The sequence below is a fragment of the Myotis nattereri genome (genome assembly GCF_964212035.1).
Source record: "Myotis nattereri genome assembly, chromosome: 3".
NCBI classification, from domain to species: domain Eukaryota; kingdom Metazoa; phylum Chordata; class Mammalia; order Chiroptera; family Vespertilionidae; genus Myotis; species Myotis nattereri.
The window spans coordinates 165346842-165361261 of NC_138077.1; positions in this window are offsets into that span (position 1 = coordinate 165346842).

The following is a 14420-nucleotide window of genomic DNA, read 5'->3' on the forward strand; positions in this document are numbered from 1 at the left end:
GGCACTGATCTTAGCATTAGAAGATCTAATTTAAAGTCCTGACTGACAACACTACCTAAGTCCTTGAGCTTATGTTTCTTCATCTCAAAAAATGAAAGTAATAGCACCTTTTAGGCTGATGGGGAGAGTAAAGGGATATAGAATAGATGTAGATGTGCCTTAAAATGTTAAAGTGGCCTAGAAATATAAGGTACTATTACTGATTCCTGTTAGTGCCATATTGTACTCTATCACAATATAGTTACAGGCCCAAATGTACAAATTTACAATAAAACTTTTGTCAAAGTGATTTCATTGGAGGTAACAAGCTTAATAGGTAGTCTTATGATTTAGTACAATAGTAGGTAAAATATTATCAAAGATATGAAACAAAAGCCTCTGCTACAGAGACTGCGCTAAAACAGACCTAGAGCCCGTAAGATCCATTTGATAGGAGCTCATAGAGTTAGGTAAACCCACCAATGCTTGAACTGTTTATCCAAGCAAAATTGTCTCAAAAATTAAAATAATCAATTGGAGTTACTATCTCAATACCAGTGCAGGTGAAGGCAGTGGAGTTCTGGTCCTGATACATCTACATTTTTCCCATGCCCTTGGGAATACCCACTTAAATAAAGAATGTGTTGCAAAAATGGAAGAAGCCATTGATATGTCAATGACAGGAAAAAAAAATGTCTAGAGAAAAGGAAAAATCACTAATGGAAGTGAGCACACACAGAATAGTTCATACTTTAAAAGCTATGTGGACATAGGCTTCCCAGAAGTCCCAGATCTGTCATTCTCCCAGCTACTATCACTCCTTACACCAAAGCTGTCAGCTTTGAATAACAGAAAACCTTCTGCTGCTTTCTCTGGATACTGAGATCACCAAGAGAGGCAATTTATTCCACCGTAGTCCCGGTTCTTTCTTGCCTGACAGATCCAACTTCTACTGAGAATGATCTCCCACTGCAATGATTAGAAATGAGAGTTGGAGAAAAAGATAGTCACAAATTCAAACTAAGGGTCTGCTGAAATAGTTAAATAAGGTAAATTATTTAATTTGGGTAAAAACAATTTCCCCGAAACAGAAATTTTCTCCCAAGCCTTCTTAAGCTGGTTAAGATTCTATCACTATGTCAGTCACTCAAGCTCAAACATGTCCTCACTCTCAATCACCCTTACCACCATTATCCCACAATTTATTAACAGACAAATCTTATTAGTTATGAGCACACACTACAGGAACAATCGCTCTTGTCTCTTCCTTTCCAGCTCCTCTGTCAATACTCAGTTTGTTTTCACATTATTTTTGACACCATTAAAATAACACCGAACTGGCCCCTTCTTCAGATCTTTCTCTCACCCTAATCTATGCAACCCTACCAGGTGTACACACCACTTTCCAATTCAAAATCCTTCAGTGGCTCACCAGTGCATACAAAATTAAGTTTAAATTCCCTAGGCTAAAACTTAAAAAAAATCTGAAAATATCAAATTTTGGAGAGGTTGTGGAGCAACATGTATGCTCATGTTCTGCTGGTGGAAGTGTATGCATAGGACAATTTTGGGAAGTTGATTCTCAGAATCTACTAAAGCTAAACAAGTGGATATCCTATAACCCCCAAATTCCCAAAAAACAACAGTGACTTTGATAAACTGTGGTATATTCATACCCTGGAATACTTATGAAACAATGAAAATAAATGAACTATAGATATATTAAACAGCATGTATAAATCTCATCAACAATCTTGAGTTAAAGAAGTTATACACAAAATAATTTATACTATCTAATGACATTTATATTGAATTCAAAAACAGACAGCACTAATCCATGGTGTTAAAAGTCAGTGTAGTTTCCTTCAGGGAACTGTTTTTCACAGTTATGGAAGATAGGGAGTCCAAGGTTAAAGTGCCAACAGATCCAGTGTCTGGTGAGGATCCACTTCTTGGTTTTCAGATAGCCACCTCCTTGCTGTGTAGAAGCAAGCTCTCTCATGTATTTTCTTAAAAGGGCACTAGTCCCATCATGAGGATTCCCTCCAAATGACCTTAATTACCTACCAAAGTCTCCACTTCCAAATATAATCCCATTGGGGTTTCAACATATAAATTTTGGGGAGATACAAACAGGTAGTCCATAACAAACTATATTGGTTTATTCACTCATTCCCAGAACAGGTTCTGTTATTCTTTCAACCCTATTCTTTTGTTCATCCTCTTTCTCACTGGGAATTATCTTGTACATCACTTCATCTCAAAATCTTATGTGTTTTTCAAAGATCAAATATACCATTTTATGAAGCCTTTCCTGACTTCAGTAAATGTTGTCTTTCCCTTTCTGAGTTGCAACAATAACCTCTCTTATTAGCCTGTATGATTTGAACCTCTCTTATGAGTTTGATCCTACAAGTTCCTGTATTTCAGATATTTTAAAATGTCTCTTATCTAACAAGTGTATGAATCAGGATAACCAGGAGTTCCTTGGAATTCCTTGCATTACTTCACATATGCCAGCATATGTTGCTAAGTGGATAACTGGATGAACATGTAACTAAAAGGACAAGCAAATAAACCACTGAATCAGTTCCCTATAAGATATCTATAATCCTCCAAGAGGACCTTATGGGTCAAGTTTTATCCCAGCTTAAGAGTACAGGTAAGTCTCCCAGTGTCCTCTTGTTTCATAGCAACAAGCCAGTAGATGAATGTTTCAGTGTTTTGTATCTTACTGAACCCCAAAGGTGAGAGATGAACAGACTAAAAGCCTGGAATTGGTAAATACATGACCAGCCCAAGACAAAATTGTGAAAAGGGAAGTTGTTTCTTTCCCAACTTTCCTCTAATCCTCATGTCTCTATCCACTCCCCCAACCTCCCACCCTCTCTGCTTCCTCTCTTCCCTTCCCCTTTAGAGGTCAGTACTGACACAGGATGTGTGTACAAACCAACTCTGTGTGTGTGTGTGTGTGTGTGTGTGTGTGTGTGTGGAGAGGAGAGAGAGAGAGAGAGAGAGAGAGAGAGAGAGAGAGAGAGAGAGAGAGAATTTATTATAAGGGATTGGCTCATGTAATCATGTAGGCTAACAAGTTCTAATATCTGCAGTAGGAATATCCAAAGTCAGGAAAAGACCTTTTAGGAGGTCTTTTCAGCTCTACCCTTGGCGCAGAATTTAACTGGGTGTCCTATACTGGAACTGTTCTGCAGGTGCTGGGCAATCAGGAAGCAATTCTGTTGGAGTGCAGGTGGTGAGCAGACAACCAGCAACTGGTAGCAGGTAGAAACCTGGGCAGCAGGCAAAGCATGCAGGACTTTCAGAGAGAACAAAAGCTGGCTTGATGGCAGCCCTCTGTGGTACAGGCAGGTTGCACAGGAACCTGCAAAGGGAAATGAGGCACTGGAAGGAAAGACGCAGAGAGGAAGTCTTGGGAGTGCTAATTTCCATGTCAAGTGTGCAGCAAGAAGGTTACTGCCAGGCTGCAAGGTTGCTGAAGGACCACATTTCAGGCACATGGCAGGGCAGAGCTTCACCAGATGTCCTCACACCTACTCTTTTGGCTCATTAAGCAGCAGCTCAACAAAGCAGGAGAGCTCCTTCCTCCAGCAAAGTCCCTCCAGAGCCCTCCACTGAGAATACTTAACATAGGTCTCACTTTAAAGGAGAAACACTGAATGAGATTGTTATCATAGGACATATATTGAAGGGTGAATTTGGAGCTGAGAGGCAATAAATTGACAAGTGGCACACAGGCTGTGAGTATTGGTCATGAGAGTCAATAAATTCCTTTCTGGTTTTAGACACTTTCTGCTGGATTTTCTGAATGTTGCAATTGAAAGATTGATAGGACCCTGCCCTCATACCAGCAAGGTTTTTCATTGAGCATTGCATGGTTTTTTGTCAGACTTTCTGCTACCATTGTCCATACAAAATCTCTCTGCTCAGGGCTCTTTTGTTGTTGCTGTTGTTGTTAGAATCTATTTATTGTCACTAATATATATTTTAACAGCCTACTAATAACATCTTTTTATTTTAATAAGAGCATTCAAGAAAATGAAGGCTTTAAAATAACATTTTTAGGTACCTTGACAAATTGATAGAAAGATATTTCAGGGACACTGGCACTTTGGGTTTCCCTCAAATAATTACACCATGGCTATAATAATTTTATACAGTCTAGATTTTCAAGGCTCTCAAATTTGCTGATCATTCTAGAATTCCACAGTGGCAACAAAACATGACCCAACAAAAAACAATTTATTTTCAGTAAGAAAAAAAAGGATCTCTAAATAAGCAACCATACTAGTCATACACTAGTAAAAAGAAAATTGTGTGTGTGTGTGTGTGTGTGTGTTTTGTTGTTGTTGTTGTTGTTGTTGTTGTTGTTGTTGTTTAAGAAACTATAGAACTACCAGGGACTGGAATGAAGTAAAAATTGTATTCAATATTTTTGGTGATTAAAATAATTACTTTATGATATTGATTGCAAAGAATTCATAAAAGTCCTTAATTAGATAACATTGACCCTTTGAAAAGTTTGATTTTAAGATTAAGGCTAATACATCTTTTTTTTAAGTGTCTGTGATTTCTCTTAAACTCCTCAGTGGTCTTGTCTATATAATGATAAAGCTGGTCATTTTCATTTGTTTATAAGTGTTTCTTAGTCCCAAGGCTTTATAGCCACAAATTTTATTATTAAAAAGTTTTAGTTCCCTTCAAATACTTTCAGTGCTATTTGGAGAGAGTGTCAAGGGGGAAATTCACATAAGAAGAGTAAACCCAATTTAAGAGAAACCATGAAAAATTGCTGATGAAGTGTTCTATGTGTGCATGTGTTTGGCCCAAAGGAAGCATCGCGCTGGCTCTGGGAGTGGGAGGCAGAGTGAAAAGATGCAGTACTTCCTCCTCTGCCTGCTCGTGTTGGATAAATGGATCATTTTATTGTCAAGTTGGTCAAGACTGAATGTCAACATTACACAGGAAGGTCCCAAAGGTATGCAGTGCAGGGAATGCTATTCCAGCTTATTTCACTTAATGCTATTAAATGAGCTCACAGTCTGTAAGATAAAAGTTAGATAAATTGAAGGCCAATAAGTACCTAGTTTTATAGCAGTAGTTTAAGTTCAAACTCATAAGCACATGAGTTTATGTGTGTTTCTGTGAAAAGACTGCATCTAAAACACACTCTAACAGATGAAATTTACTAGAGAAAACAGAATTTACCTGTACTGATTGGTAGAGGTTTTTTCCCTCTCAATAACAATAATGACATCCAGGGATTTGGGGTATCCCTTTCCCTGCTGAGTGCTGAGGATAGTGTCCTTATGATACCTCGAGAAAAAGAATTTTCTGAGACTAGCATGGGAGGATGAGTGAATTTTATTTGCATGGAATTACATCTCTGCATTTCCAAAGTCCCATCTCCTTTACTCCAGTCTTGGAAGTAGTGCAGCTGAGGTTGCAGTAGAGCTAAAAGCAAAGCCAGTGTCCAGAGTTTCCATTCCATGTTGCAGCTGGGGCCAGCTCAGCATCAGGCTAGTTACAGCCCATTAGTCCATTGTGTATGGGAGCCACACGGCCCTGGAACATGTGGGTGAATACAGGGGAGCCAACAGAATGCACTCCCTATACGGAGAGTCTCAAAAAAGCCAAGAGAAACAAAGAGAGGCCAAGGGGAACCAAGAGAGGGAACTCCTTTGCTTAGAGGAATAAATATTTCAAAGTTTTGGCCCTTGCAGTGGCCACCCCCATTCTGGCCAATGACTTGTTCCAAGGTGACTGACAGGTAAGTATTTTCCCAATGTCACCCCAAGTTCACTGTGCATGTGTTTATTCTCTCCTTGCCCATCCCTTCCCCCAGTGATCTGTGGGTAATGGACTGGTGGTACCCTGGGGAATGTAATGCTTTAGAATCCTGGCAAAGATGCGCAAGTGGCATGGCTATAATGTGTGGCCTTCCCTTTGCTCCTTTCCTGATATTAGTAACTAGGTTAATCACAATAGTATCAATAGCACAATAAACACCTTAGAATGTGTGAAAACTCTAAGCATTAACAATGGCTAGTATATTTAATTGGAAAAATCAGAAATATATTTTTTGATGTTCATTTAGAAAAATTTGGCTAGGTTACATATAAGGAACATTCATCCATTCATGCCACAAAAATGTATTATCTATCACGTACCAGGGAACTATGGTTCCTGCCTTCATAAATCTGTCTAGCATATGAGAAAGTTTTGTTACTCTAAACATCTATGATTATCAGGTGTTAAATGGGCACCACATTTTAATATAGACATAATAAAAATAATCATCACTTTATATTGATATAAAGAACATTCATATGTAATCAATGATAATAGCCAATATATTTACCAATTGGTACAGCACAGGCTCCAACAAACCAAAATTCAAATAGAATAACATTGATTTTGGAAGAAACCAATGGAGTACAGAATCTCAGTCATTATGTGTGTGGTTTATGAGTTTCCACTGAGCCAAGGGCAGGACCTTAAAGTGGAACCTGTCCCTCCTCCCACCATAAGTAAGATGAGGGCTAACAAGAGATCATAATATTGGCAATTAGAAATGGGTCGTTAACACATATTTATTACATGTATACTATGTGTCAGACACTGTACTTGGCATTTGATCAAGACAAGTCAAGTTGCAAGCTGCTAAAGAGTAGATATGAAATAAGAAAGAATAAGTTGGGGTACAGTGAAAAAATATTGATTGTGGTAAAAACAAGGCTGAGGAAAATATTTATTGGATAGAGCATATTTTTGCATGTTTTAGACTGAAAATAAAGTTGTGGAAAGAGATAGCAAGTTAAAAACAGGCCTAATTATTTAGCAAGAATTTGCAAGAGGTAGGAGGAGTGGGCTCATAAGCTCAGGTGAAGGAAAAGGAGGAAGAATGACTCTTTTTTCTGTGGAAGGAGGGAAGAAGATAAGGATGGATGAGACTAAATCAATTCAGAGGTGTAGAGGTAAAATAAGCCCTAGGATGATGACAGGAATTTGGAAGGAAAGAAAGGGAATGATCCAGAACAAGAAAAAATAAATGAGCCCTAACTGGTTTGGCTCAGTGGATAGAGCGTCGGCCTGCGGACTCAAGGGTCCCAGGTTCGATTCTGGTCAATGGCATGTACTTTGGTTGTGGGCACATACCCAGTAGGGAGTGTGCAGGAGGCAGCTGATCGATGTTTCTAACTCTCTATTCCTCTCCCTTCCTCTCTGTAAAAAATCAATGAAATATATTTAAAAAATAAAATAAAATAAATGAACTTCAAAGAGGTGATGTGAAGAAAGTTTTTCAAAGCTCTAACAACTATTTCCTCTGAAAGTAGCCAAGGTAATCTGCTAAGGGAAATTAGTGCAGTATTAAGTACAAAGCTTGAAACTAGTGGTAAAAACTTACCAGTATAAAAAATGGGCAAAGATATGTAAATATTTGCTAGATCATATTGAGAGTTCAATAGCGGTTGGAGATCATAAATGCATAAGGCAGACAAACAACTTGGTACATAATTTTCTCTAATATTATTCAATGCCTACTTCCAGAAACAGTTGGTTAGGTTATTCTAGAATTTATTAGGATAATGGGATGAAAAGGAGGTCATGAGAGTGTTGGGAACTAAGGGTGCTGTTGAGAGAGAGATTTAACTGAATGACCATGGGTTGTCAGTTGGATTGAATAAGGAAATGAAGTCAAAGGCTTATTGATCAAGAACATATGAAGCCGGCCTCGTAGAAGAATCAATGAAAGTGAAGAGCAGCCGCTCCTCTGCATAAAACTCTTAAAGGCCATTCTGCAGCCTGGGAAATAAAGTTTAATTTATTTCTTATAACCAGGTTTTCCATAAGCTCATTTCTCATTTCTTTCCCCCAAGTGTCCCTAGGCATACCACATGTCCTGGCACACAGAACAACTACACTTTCATGTCACTGCTGTTCTTTCCAAAGAGTTCCTCCTCCTCTTCTACATCCCCATCCACCTGATGAAGTTCTCGGCCCTCAAGATTCGTTTCAAAAACCTCTTCCTCTTTAACATCTTGTTTGGTGATTTACCTGCAGGAAAAAAAGAAAAAAGAAATGTTGCTAAATTTTCATCCCATTCTTGTACACTCAAGCTATTATCCCACTAAAGCCGTTGATTCTGGGCATATTAATAGAATGCTGCTGCATTAGCACTCTGCCAGTTCTAGCCTAACCCAACAACCATACCATGAAAAAAAAAGTTCAGGCTATAAGGAGATATCATGTGGAGAGAAAGGCTATAAGAGGAGAGGTGGCATACAGCACCTACTCCCCAGACATGTGAGTAAGACTTTCTTGGCCCTACCTGTCCATCCCAGGCCCCAGTTAAATGGAGGTGGAACCATGTCAGCCCACAGAATTGTGAGAAAGAATACATCACTGCTATTTTAAGCCACTAAGTTTGGGGGATTTAGTTATGCAATTATAGATAAATGTTATATTTCCCATATTCAACTCAAGTGCAACTGCTCAGTACCTCTACTGTCTTACTTTTCACACTAGGCTTGCAAATAAAATTTTTCCCATATCTGCTCCCTTCCCACTCTGTGAAATTCTAAATCCAAGCATGCATCATATAATAGACTAGAGGCCTGGTGCATGAAATTCATGCACGGGAGGGGGAGGGGGGAATCCCTCAGCCCAGCCTGCACCCTCTCCTATCCAGGACCCCTCGGGGGATGTCTGACTGCTGGTTTAGTCCCCAACCAGCAGTCAGACATCCCTCTCACAATCCAGGACCACTGACTCCTAACCGCTTACCTGCCTGCCTGCCTGATTGCCCCTAACCACTTGCCTGCCTGATGCCCCTAACCACTCTGCCTTTCTGCCTGCCTGATCACCCCTAACCGTCTCTGCCTTGGCCCCTGCTGCTGCAGCTTCGTCCAGAAAGACATCTGGAAGGTCGTTCGGCTGTTCTGTCTAATTAGCATATTACGCTTTTATTATTCTAGATAATAAATGATGTGAACTAAATCGAATCTGAATTGAGTTAGTGGAAGGGAGAAAGACACTATGCTCAGTCACGGAAATTTCATGGTTAAATATTTCACAGTGGAGCAATTCCTGGAACAATGTGAAAACATATTGGAGGTGAAGTTCAGGAGTACAGTTGACTAGAGGAGAGAGTGGGTGCATCATCAAGGATGTGGACTTGTGGCCTAGCATGATGACGGGAATTTGTGTGGAGTGGAAGACAGTGGTCCTGAATGGGAAGATTGTGAACTTCAGAAAAGGAGAGGCTGAGTGACAGTTTTTCCAAGTGATAACGATACTCATAAAGCCATAGTGAGCACATGAGAAGATAATGATCTAACCTTCTGCCCAATGTATGCCCAAGGGAGAAAAAGTAAGTCTCGCTTCACAGAGTTAGGTGGAAGTTGTATTATGCTGGTTTTCCTTTCAGCCATTTGCATTACTTCTTCTCAACAGTCTCCCTGATTCTTTCTGTTCCATGGCTAATGAAATCTCTCTGCATAATCTTCTTCCCTATGCCTATTCTCTGGGTCATCTGAGTCATAAGTATGGCTTCAACTGTCACTTATTAATTGACATCACCCAAATTTCAGCTTTCTGATTCCATATCTTTCATGAGCTTCGATACTGTTACTTCCAATTATCTTCTGAATATCTCAACTTTCTGGCCTTTCAGGTAGATCAAACTCAAAAATGTTAAAAGACATACTGATAACCTTCCATTCAAAACATGATTTTCCTCCTGTATTTCCCAACCCAGTAAATGGCATCACTCCCCATGCAGTCGATCTAGAAAGAAAGTCAGTACAATGGCTAAGAGCTTCGGTTCCGTAATCAGTTAAATAGGATGTGCTCAAATTTGGCCTCCATAAATTACTACCTATACGGTAACCTCAGCAAATTACTTAACTTTTCAAAACTTCAGTTTTTCTCTTCTGTGGCAAAGCTCAAAAGCTTGTGAAGAGGATTAAATAAATGCCTTTCCAAACCCTCAAAACTAATCATGCAAACTTGACCTCTTGAAGCCATCCTTAATTTCTCCCTCCCCCTTAGCACTTGCTTCTGCCAAGCAACTGACCACCAAGTTCTGTCAATTCAGTTTCTAAAATGTATCTTAATGTATGGTTTTGTCCATTGTCCCTTCCACTGCCCTAGTATGACACCAAAAGATACTTCAACATGCCTGCTATTAACCTAGTCTAAACCATCTTTCACACCATTGCCAGAGACAGTTTTTCAAAAATAAATCAGATCACATCCCAGTCTTCACCTTCAATTTTTTTTTCAACTGTCTACTCTGTCCTACAAATAGAAATGTCAACCTCTTTAGAATCTGATATTTGCAGTCTCCCTAAATTGTCTTTCCAATCTGACTCTACATCATTTCCCACCCTTCCCTATATTTTACACTGTCATTGTCCAAACATACTCTCTGCCTTTTTATCTATTTCCTTTCCTACATCCTCAGTCCCCACTTCTCCTCTGAGAATTCCTGTTCCAGCTCAAATGGGATTTCCTCTCTGTTGCCTTCTTGAACCCACAAGTGACATAGATTGCTCCCTCGTCTGTTTTCCCACAGGACTGTATACAAACTTGTCACAGCCTTTATCACACTACTAGAGGCCCAATGCATGAAATTCATGCACTGGTAGGGTCCCTAGCACTGTCAGCTGGGGCCTCCCTCCCACCCCCTGGCCGGCCCCGGCCCCTGGTCAAACTCCCAGATGAACTCCTGGTTGAGGGGACAACTTGCATACTATATTTTTATTATATAGGACTAGAGGCCCGGTGCACAAATATTTGTGCACTCGGGGGGGAAGAGGGGGTCCCTCAGCCAGGCCTGTGCCCTCGCGGAGTCTGGGACCCCTCAGGAGATAACGACCTGCTGGCTTAGGCCCGCTCCCGGGTGGCAGAGGGTAGGCCCAATCCCTAGGTGCAGCCCCTGGTCGGGCTCAGAGCAGGGCTGATTGGGGAGTTGGGGCACCGCCCCTGTCATGCACATAGCAGGGCGGATCGGGAGGTTACGATGCCACCCTCAGTCACGCTCAGGTTAGGGCCGATTAGGGGGTTGGGGAACCGCCCCCTGTCACACTCAAGGCAGGGTTGATGGGGAGGTTGTGGCGCCACCCCCTGTCATGCACAGAGCAGGGCCCATCAGGAGGTTGGGGAGCTCCCCCCTGTCACTCACAGAGTAGGGCCAATAGGGGAGTTGGGGCACCACCCCCTGTCACACACAGAGCAGGGCCCATCAGGGGGGTTGGGGCTCAATACCCTGTCATGCACAGAGCAGGGCCAATGGGGAGGTTATGGCTCTACCCCGTCACACACAGAGCAGGGCCCGTGGGGGGCGGTTGGGGTGTCGCCCTCTATCACCCACTGAGCAGGGCCCATGTGGGGGGTTGGGGCGCTGCCACTGTCACACTCAGGGCAGGGTCGATGGGGAGGCTATGGCTCTACCCCGTCACACACAGAGCAGGGCTGATCAGGGGGTTGAGGAGCTCCCCCCTATCAGGCACAGAGCAGGGCTGATCAGGGGGTTGGGGCGCCTTCCCCTGTCACGAACAGAGCAGGGCCCATAGGGAGGTTGTGGCCCGCCTCCTGTCACACACAGAGCCGCAGGGCGATCAGGGGGTTTGGGCGCTGCCCCCTGTCACGCTGATCCCGGTGCTGGGAGGCATATTACCCTTTTACTATATAGGATAGAAGCCTGGTGCACGGGTGGGGGCCGGCTGGTTTGCCCTGAAGGGTTTCCTGGATCAGGGTGGGGGACCCCACTGGGGTGCCTGGCCAGCCTGGATGAGGGGATGATGGCTGTTTGCAGCTGGTCACACACCCTTCAGGGTGGGGGGTCTCCACTGGGGTGCCTGTCCAGTCTGGGGGAGGGGCTGAGGGCTGTTTTCAGCCTGGCTGGTGACTGAAGCTCCCAACCGCTCCTTTTTTTCTTTTTTTCTTTATTCTGGGCCAGCTTTAGCTTTGAGGCTTGGCTCCAGCTCTTAGGCCTCCGCTGCTGAAAGCAGGTTTCTGGCCTTTGTTTACCTTCTGTATTTGAAACAATGTTGCAATCCTGCTGGCTGAAGCCTGGCGACTAAAGCAGGTTTCTGGGGTTTTGTTTAGCTTCTATATTTGTAACATAGTCGCTTAGAGTTGCAGTTCAGAGGCCGGCAAGGCAGGCGGGGAACGTTGGAGTCCTCCGTCACTGAAGCAAGCAAGCCTCATGTTAGCTTTCAGCTGCCTGGCTGCCGGCCGCCATCTTGGCTGGCAGTTAATTTGCATATTGCCCTGATTAGCCAATGGGAAGGGTAGCGGTCGTATGCTAATTACCATGTTTCTCTTTTATTAGATAGGATGGTGTAGTTATTAATTTATTTGTCTATCTTCCCAGCTATACTCTGAGGTCCTGCACAGAGGCAAGGGTGATGAAATATTTATTCTTGTATCACTGGTCCTTAACATAGTCCCTGGAATATACCAATACATGTGAGCTGCTCAATATATGTCTATTGAGAGAATGAATGAATCAACAAATGAATGAATGAGTAAAGAAAACATGGAACTTGAATGGTGCTTGCTGTATATTGTTTAAATATTAATTAAATCCAAATCCTTCAGGCATAAAAAAAGAAAATCCTTAAAAGTATGCATAATTTTATTCTTTTTAAAATATATTTTTATTGATTTCAGAGAGGAAGGGAAAGAGAGAGAGAAATAGAAACATGAGCGATGAGAGAGAATCATTGATCAGCTGTCTCCTGCACTCCCCCTACTGGGGATCGAGCCCACAACCTGGGCATGTGCCCTGACTGGGAATCAAACCATTTCCTCCTGGTTCATAGGTTGATGCTGAACCACTGAGTGGGCATAAATTTAAAACATATGCTCTCTAGGTATCTTTCCCAACTCCAAAATTCTGGGCTAAAGCTTTTCTCCAGGCATGCAGGATTACAATCTCATATGGGACAGATAAATCTGTAGACTAGGATCTAGTGAGTTGTTTATGGTGTATATCCAATTAATTCTATCATATTAACTTTAAAAATTCTATTTTATAAAGTTTACACTTTTCAATTAAGCAAAATTGAATTATGTACAATAGTTGATCTTTCAAAATGGTAACATGGTGAAGAAAGTGGTGTTGTTGTTTTTTCTGAAACCTTGTCAGCTTGAGTGACATGTGAGTACTCAGCACTAAGCCTCTGTTAGGGAAATCTTATTTCTCTGCGTCTGTCACTAGAAAATTGGAACAACTGTTGCAAGACCTACACACTTAAAATGTTATGATGTGTTTTTAAAACTGCTTTTCCACAGAAGGCCTTTTATTTTATTAGAAAATTATAAGCAAACAAGTCTTGTTTAATGGCTTTCTAAGTATAAGCACGTTTCATGTCAAAATTGTATCACACTCAACTGCCTACTTGTGTGAGAAATCTGTCAAGCCCTGGTGTCCAAGAAAATAGGGCAGCACAGCGGAAGATTTCTTGCTGAGGGGCACAATGTATGCTCAATTAAACCCATACAGCCTGCGTAATGGTCTGAGTCCATCTGAGCAAGAACTGTCAACATTCTCTTCTGGGATCAAAATTTTCCTAATGCCTGGGCATTTTGGGGGACCCGCCCCGTAACAAGAGATGCAGTCTTGAGTTTATTTCAGAAGAGGTTGGGCTCTTATTCTTTCTCCCCTTAACATTCAAAAATTTGTGGAAATTTTACCTTCTCTTATCCTCTCTGTCTCTGCACCCTTTCCATACCTCTCTCCGCTTGCTAAATATGTTAACTAGCAATTAAAGAAAACATGCATGAAATGCTAAAATTGCAGCCTGTTTTTCAGAGGAACCAACTCTTGTTTGTAGTGTTATTTTACTTGAGAGTCATATCCAAGTGCTTTATCTCTTCAAATATCAAAAAACATCGATATGTGCTCAAGACGAGTTAGTTAACAAAACATGGTGGAAAAACCCCAGAGTACCCAATGCCCCTTTTATAATGTGTGGTATGTGACAAATTTATAACAATTCTGTTTCTCTAAAGCAGCAGAGATCACGCACAAAACCTTTCCCCGAAAGAGATGACAATAAACATATAATACTTAAGATACATATTTTCCTATATATCCTTTTTTAAAAGATGACTTCTGAATACAAGAAAATGATATTGTATGTTACTAAACTGCCATCTGCTGTGCTTGCTCACCCAGTACACAATAGCATCTCTTACAGGCTTGCCTTTTACAGTGAATAAGTGAATTTCCCCCACAGCTGTTTCTTGACATTCTTTCTCTCCCTAGTTCTAGCCATGTGTACTCCTAAAGACCAGGGAAAAAAACGTTTCAACTAATTATAGTTCTATCAAAGCCTTTCACATCATTTAAGGCTTAGATTGATTATTCACAGTGCCGTGAAGACGTGTCAGTTCGAGACAAGAAGAGGTTT